Source organism: Leucopleurus acutus (assembly GCF_964270905.1).
Source record: "Leucopleurus acutus genome assembly, chromosome: 19".
Taxonomy (NCBI): Eukaryota; Metazoa; Chordata; class Mammalia; order Artiodactyla; family Delphinidae; genus Leucopleurus; species Leucopleurus acutus.
In genome coordinates this window covers 22,474,827-22,481,458 of record NC_139161.1, presented here as the reverse complement: position 1 = coordinate 22,481,458, position 6,632 = coordinate 22,474,827, and positions in this window count along the sequence as shown.

Here is a 6,632-nt window from a genome sequence, read left to right as displayed (position 1 = left end):
GGCTGGGTCCGAGAGCCATGGCCGCTGAGCCTGCGCGTCTGGAGCCTGTGCTCCGCAGCGGGAGAGGCCACAACAGTGAGAGGCCCGCGTACCGCAAAAAAAACATAAGCAGGTTTGGAAAAAAGAATTCCCTTCCTCACACCGAAGTTTTCAGTAAAAGAGCAAACAGATCTTTTCTTCTCTCTGGGGCTGGCTTTTTTCAACTGCAAGGCTGGTACTGGCAGGTCCACCAACAAGGGGGAAATAGATTTCCTTAACATTCCTCAGGATCGCATCTCCACTCTGGCTGGAAGGGCTCAGTCCCTGTGGGCTCTTGACATTGCCCAGAGCTCTGGAGACGTGTTCATCCACTACGCTGCTAGCTGCTAATATCCCCTTGGAAATAGGTGAAAAGGACACAGCAGGAATTCCACTCTGTCTTGATAGGGCTTTGCATCTGGACAGCGGTCTCCCTCACTTCTTCCATCGTGACACGGGGGATCGCTTAATTCTCGACCATCGGCGGAGACAGAGCAAGATGCTATGGCCGGGCAAAAGTGCGTTTTGATGGCCAGAGCTGCGAGAGCTGCTTGAGCCGCTTTAAAGCAGCCCAGACCAAGCAGGGCCTCTGGATACTCTTATTCGATACTAGCAAAACTCAAGAAATGGTAGATTCTTTTTTAAAAAAATATATTTATTTGGCTGCGTCGGGTCTTAGTTGCGGCATGGGGGATCTTCCGTTGCCGCGTGGAGGATCTTTAGTTGCGGCATGCGGGATCTATTTTCCTGACCAGGGATCGAGCCCGGGCCCCCTGCATTGAAAGCATGGAGTCTTAGCCACTGGACCACCAGGGAAGTCCCTATTCAGTATTTTATTTTATTATTTTTTAAATTTATTTATTTATTTTATATTTATTTTTGCTGTGTTGGGTCTTCGTTTCTGTGCGAGGGCTCTCTCCAGTTGCGGCGAGCGGGGGCCACTCTTCATCACGGTGCGCGGGCCTCTCACTATCGCGGCCTCTCTTGTTGCGGAGCACAGGCTCCAGACGCACAGGCTCAGTAGTTGTGGCGCACGGGCTTAGTTGCTCCGCGGCATATGGGATCTTCCCGGACCAGGGCTCCAACCCGTGCCCCCTGCATTAACAGGTGGATTCTCAACCACTGCGCCACCAGGGAAGCCCCTTATTCAGTATTTTAAAAATCACATTTATTAAAATCATCACTGATCTCATCCCTCTTGTGAAGCCGTCAAAGTCACTGGTGGATACCACATTTTCCTGTAGGATCAGAAAAGTTTTCCCTTCTTTTCTAGGTTCTTTAGCTGGTCCGCTAATTAAATTGAAGTAAGATAAATTAACAGGAGAAAATACAATTTCATACTTAGGGGAGCTCCATAAAAATAAGACCCAAGGGCAAGTTAGGCAATTGAGAGTTATATGCCATCCTGAGCTGAAGACTGGGATAGGGGCCTGAGGCTTCAAAAGGGGGAGGGCAATTCACAGGACTAGAAGAAGAACAGATGTTTGGTAATTAGAAGTTTGCCCAACCATGCTGGTAAGTCTTTCAGATAAAAAAGTTATCTCTGGTCGTAGCTCTTTTTCTGATACATACCCTGTATCTAAATTCTATTAGGTAGTTAGGGACAGGTAAAAGTTTTTCCTAAGTCTGCTGGGTGTTACTGCCTTCAGCTCGAAATAATCCACAGGCCAAAGTACCATATTTAGGGGTGGCATATTCTGCTCCCCTTCAGCACATATTCCAAAATTATAATTTTTGCTTGAAAGCTCAAATTTTATCATTGGCAGAAATACTTTCTTTTCCTTAAAGTGGTAGTTTAATTTCATTCAAATACCCAAGTCGAATAACCATAGTTTTTGTCATTCTTTCCCAAAAAATGGTATTCTATGAAAAAAAGCACCTAGTTCAATTCACACATCTCAGACAATTGCACAATTGTGTACTTCAGTAATTCGCAGAAGTGCTTTATGTACATGTCACATTTCATCATATAGAACATTAAAAAGACACATACTCTAGGAGAGAGATTTCATAAAATTAATCATTTGTACTGCTTCATCAAGGATAGTCTTAGGTGGGACTTCCCTGGTGGTGCAGTGGATAAGACTCCGTGCTCCCAATGCAGGGGCCCTGGGTTCGATCCCTGGTCAGGGAATTAGATCCCACATGTATGACACAACTAAGAGTTCACATGCCACAACTAAGGAGACTGCCTGCCACAACTAAGGTGCCCACGTGCTGCAACTAAGGAGCCTGCTTGCCACAACTAAAACCTGGCACAACCAAATTAATTAATCAATTAATTAATTTTTTAAAAAAAGGATAGTCTTAAGTGAAAGTGGCTTCTTAATTCTTTTACTGCCTAGGTGTGGCAGTGAAGAATACAAGTATAGGGACTTCCCTGGTGGCACAGTTGTTAAGAATCTGCCTGCTAACGCAGGGGACACAGGTTCGAGCCATGGTCCCGGAAGATCCCACATACTACAGAGCAACTAAGCCTGTGCACCACAACTACTAAAAGCCTGCACTCTAGATCCTGCGAGCCACAACTACTGAGCCTGCGTGCTGCAACTACTGAAGCCCACGCGCCTAGAGCCTATGCTCTGCAACAAGAGAAGTCACTGCCCGCGCAACGCAACGAAGAGTAGCCCACGCTCGCCACAACTAGACAAAGCCCACGCAGCAATGAAGACCCAACGCAGCCAAAAATAAATTAAAAAAAGAATACAAGTATAGTACAAGTTGGTGCCACACTGCCTTGATTCATCCTAATATGCCAGCAGTTTCATCCACTTTTCCACAATCAGTGAAAATACCAACACAATGAAAAAGAGCAAATAATGTCTTAATATCATTATGAAAATAGTTTTGACCATGCAGACTCCCTGAAACCATCTTAGGCACTCCCAGAGTGTGTGGATTATACTTGGAGAACCACAGAATATATCTGTAGAATGTATCCACTCATTCAACAAACATTTATTGAGCCCTTTCTATGGTCTAGGCACTATTTTAGGCATTAAAAGTAAAGCAGTGAGCCAAATAGGAAAATACTCTGATCTGCTGGAGCTTGACTCAATAAGTGTTTTAAAATAAATTCATTAAATAGCTTTAATGAAATATAGGTTTCACAAATAGGCAGTGCCCCATCTCTGGCTCATTTTTTCAACATTAATTTCTAATACTTGAGAATGGGGCCCATCTTTGTTGCACTTGAAATGCTAGCAAATCACAGCACTCCAAGCAGTGATCCCTTCACGTGAGAAAAACCAATCAGTCTCAGGGCTATGGGTGCATGATTTGAGAAGTATATGTAATTAGAGTCCAGTTACTACCTGGAAGTCACATGAGAATCAGACCGACCAGGGGAGGTAAGAGAGACAGATCGCTCTTAAGTATATTTGCCTTTTAAAAGAGAATGCTTGTTAACCCCAAATGAATAAAACTCTTTAACAATAGAATTTCAAGTAGTAGTCAAAATGAAACAAAGAATCTCATACCCATTAGGATGGCTGCTATCAAACAAAACAAAAAACAAGACAACAAACGTGTGAGGGTATGGAGAAATTGGAACTGTTCTGCACAGTTGGTGGGAATGTAAAATGGTGCAGCCACTGGAAAACAGTATGGATTTCCTCAAAGAATTAAAAATAGAATTACCAATGATCCAGCAATTGCACTTCTGGGTGTATAACCAAAGTAATTGAAAGCAGGGGCTGGAAGAGATATTTGTATACCCATGTTTACCTAAAACCTGGAAGCAACCCAAGTGCCTAACAACAGATGAATGGATAAGCAAAATTTGATATATACAAATGGTGGGGGCTTCCCTTGGTGGGGGCTTCCCTTGGTGGGAGCTTCCCTGGTGGCACCGTGGTTAAGAGTCCGCCTGCCAATGCAGGAACACGGGTTCAAGCCCTGGTCCGGGAAGATCCCACATGCCGCGGAGCAACTAAGCCCGTGAGCCACAACTACTGAGCCTGTGCTCTAGAGCCCACGAGACACAACTACTGAAGCCCGCGCACCCCTGCTCCACAAGAGAAGGCACTGCAATGAGAAGTCCGTGCACCGCAACAAAGAATAGCCCCACTAGAGAAAGCCCATGTACAGCAACGAAGATGCAACGAAGACCCAACGCAGCCAAAAATAAAATAAATAAATGTATTTTTTTTTAATGGGACATTCTTCAGCCTTAAAAAGGAGGAAATTTTGACGTATGCTATACCATATGTCCATATGAATCTTGAGAACATTATGCTTATGAAATAAGCCAGTCACAAAAAGACAAATACTGTGTGATTCCATTTATATGAGTACTTAGAGTAGTCAAAATCATGAGACAGAAAGCAGAATAGTGATTGCCAGGGCCTGGAGGGAGGAATGGAAAGTTATTGTTTAATGGGTATAGTTTCAGTTTTACACGATAAAAAAAGTTATGGAGATGGATGGTGGCAATGGTTGCACAACATTATGAATGTATCTACCTTTTTTATGTTTTATATATTTTACCATAATTTTTTAAAGTGTGGAAAAAATTAAACAAAGAATTTCAGACAGTGCAGAGGAAAATATTTTAAAAGTCCTGTATTTCCTCCACTCCTTAAATCACATTTCAGAAGAAGCTATCTATTGTGCTTAAAACAACTACTGTGTACTGAGGGCCAGCTATGTGCCATTCCCTTTACACATTACTGTTAATCCTACAGAAATGCTGCATGTTAGGTCTTAAATAATACTTTCATATTTTAGATTTTCATGGAAGCTGCTGAGGCTCAAGAAGTTAAGCGGCTTGTCCGAAGTTACACAGCAGGCAAATAATAGAGACAGAATTGAATCCAGTTCAGCCTGATACCAAGTCCTTGTTCTTTTTTGCAACATCACACTTCCTCCTTTCCCCTCATTCCTGTGATTCTGGAAACTTCATATGACAGACATATTTCCTGTTAGGCATGAGCAATGTCACTTCGAATGTTGTCTTGAGCAAGATCATTATGACTGAGGTACCATTACCCTTAGAAAGAAAAGAAACCCTGAAGGTCTGAATAGTTTGAAATGTCATCATTCTTATGGGAAGAGAAAAGAACTAAATCCACTTAATCCCAAAAGACTTTCAAAATAGATTTTGTTAATGCAGAAACTTGGAGGCTTGAGAGTTTGACATCCATCCCTGGCAGAATTCCAGAACAGATGATTAACAAGAGAGCTCTTAGCTGATTGCAGATTAGCATAAACCTGGTGGCGCTCTGCTACCTAAAAAGAGAAGGTGACCTTTGACTCCCTTAATTCAAGAATGATGTAGAGCACCAGGGCCATGATGGCTCCCTCTACTCTGAAATATGCTTATAAGAGGCAGAATTTAACAAACTAGATGCGCTAGATCTGAAACTGTTGTCCTATGATATACAGTTTAAGAAAATGGTGACATTTAGCTTAGAAAAGAGAGACCTTAAGGAACATGAAGGCGGAATTTCAATACTAGAAATACAATATGAAAGAGGAATTAGGTTAACAGAAGAGAACTGTGTGCTGCTACAGAAGCCAGAAGTAAGGAAATAGATGGCATTTACATGGGGGAGCAGAATTCAGCTCAGTATGAGGAATTGGGGATAACAGCATTTTATACAGGCGGAAATATGGTTTTGGAGTTAGAAATAACATCAAATCTTGATTCCAACACTTTCTTGCTTAATGCCATTGGACAGATTACACAGCCTCTGAGACTTTTCTGCAAAATGCAAATAGCAATTCCACCTCCTGGGGTTGATGTCAGGATTAAATAACATTAATCAAGGACTTAACAAAATTCCTAGCTAGTAGCTAATAGTGTTACAACTAAGTTTCTCATCATTAAAATTATTAAAAACAGAATAGGGCACTTCAGGAGGGAATGAATAGATGAATTTTTGCCTCTTCATGGACACCCAACCCAAAAATGTCTCAGGAAGAACTGCCCTCTTCTCTGCTCTCACAGCTCTTTTAGCAAAACTGTTTTATGATATTGCTGGGCTGGGTTCTTACATGGCAATTCTCCAGAATCCTGCACAGTACCTGGCACAGCAAAACTGCTATATAAATGCAGACTCCTGCATTCTGGGGTGGAGTACAGTAGACTAGTTGCCTTTTTCCTTTCCCTCTGATTAGGAGGATGTTTGAATTCCAGGTAAGGGGGAAAACGTCACTTTGGTGGTAGAAGTTCTATTTAGTTCCTGATTGGATAAGGAAAAGTAGAGTAAGGGGGGGAGATCGAAAAACCCCACAAATATGATGTGAAGAAAAGAGACGAAGGAAATCTTGATCACCTACATTTTCTGTCAGGTAGGAGAAGAACATATTAATTCATTTAATCATTTAGTCAACAAATGTTGATTGACTACTGTATGCTAGGGATTGACTACTGTATGCTAGGGGCTGTACTGGGCCAAGGTTTCTGCCCTTACTGGAGGGTGTTTTGAGTCCAAGAGAGAAGACAGACATGACAATAAAGTGGGGTGAATATTACGATGAGACCGAATTCCCACGTCAGCGGGTTTGGGGACGGCAATCTAGTTGATATTAGAAGAATTAGAACACTTGTCCCAAAGAATAAGAAACATTTTTTTTTGCCTATTTCTGTGTTTCTTTGGGGAGGCTGGGTG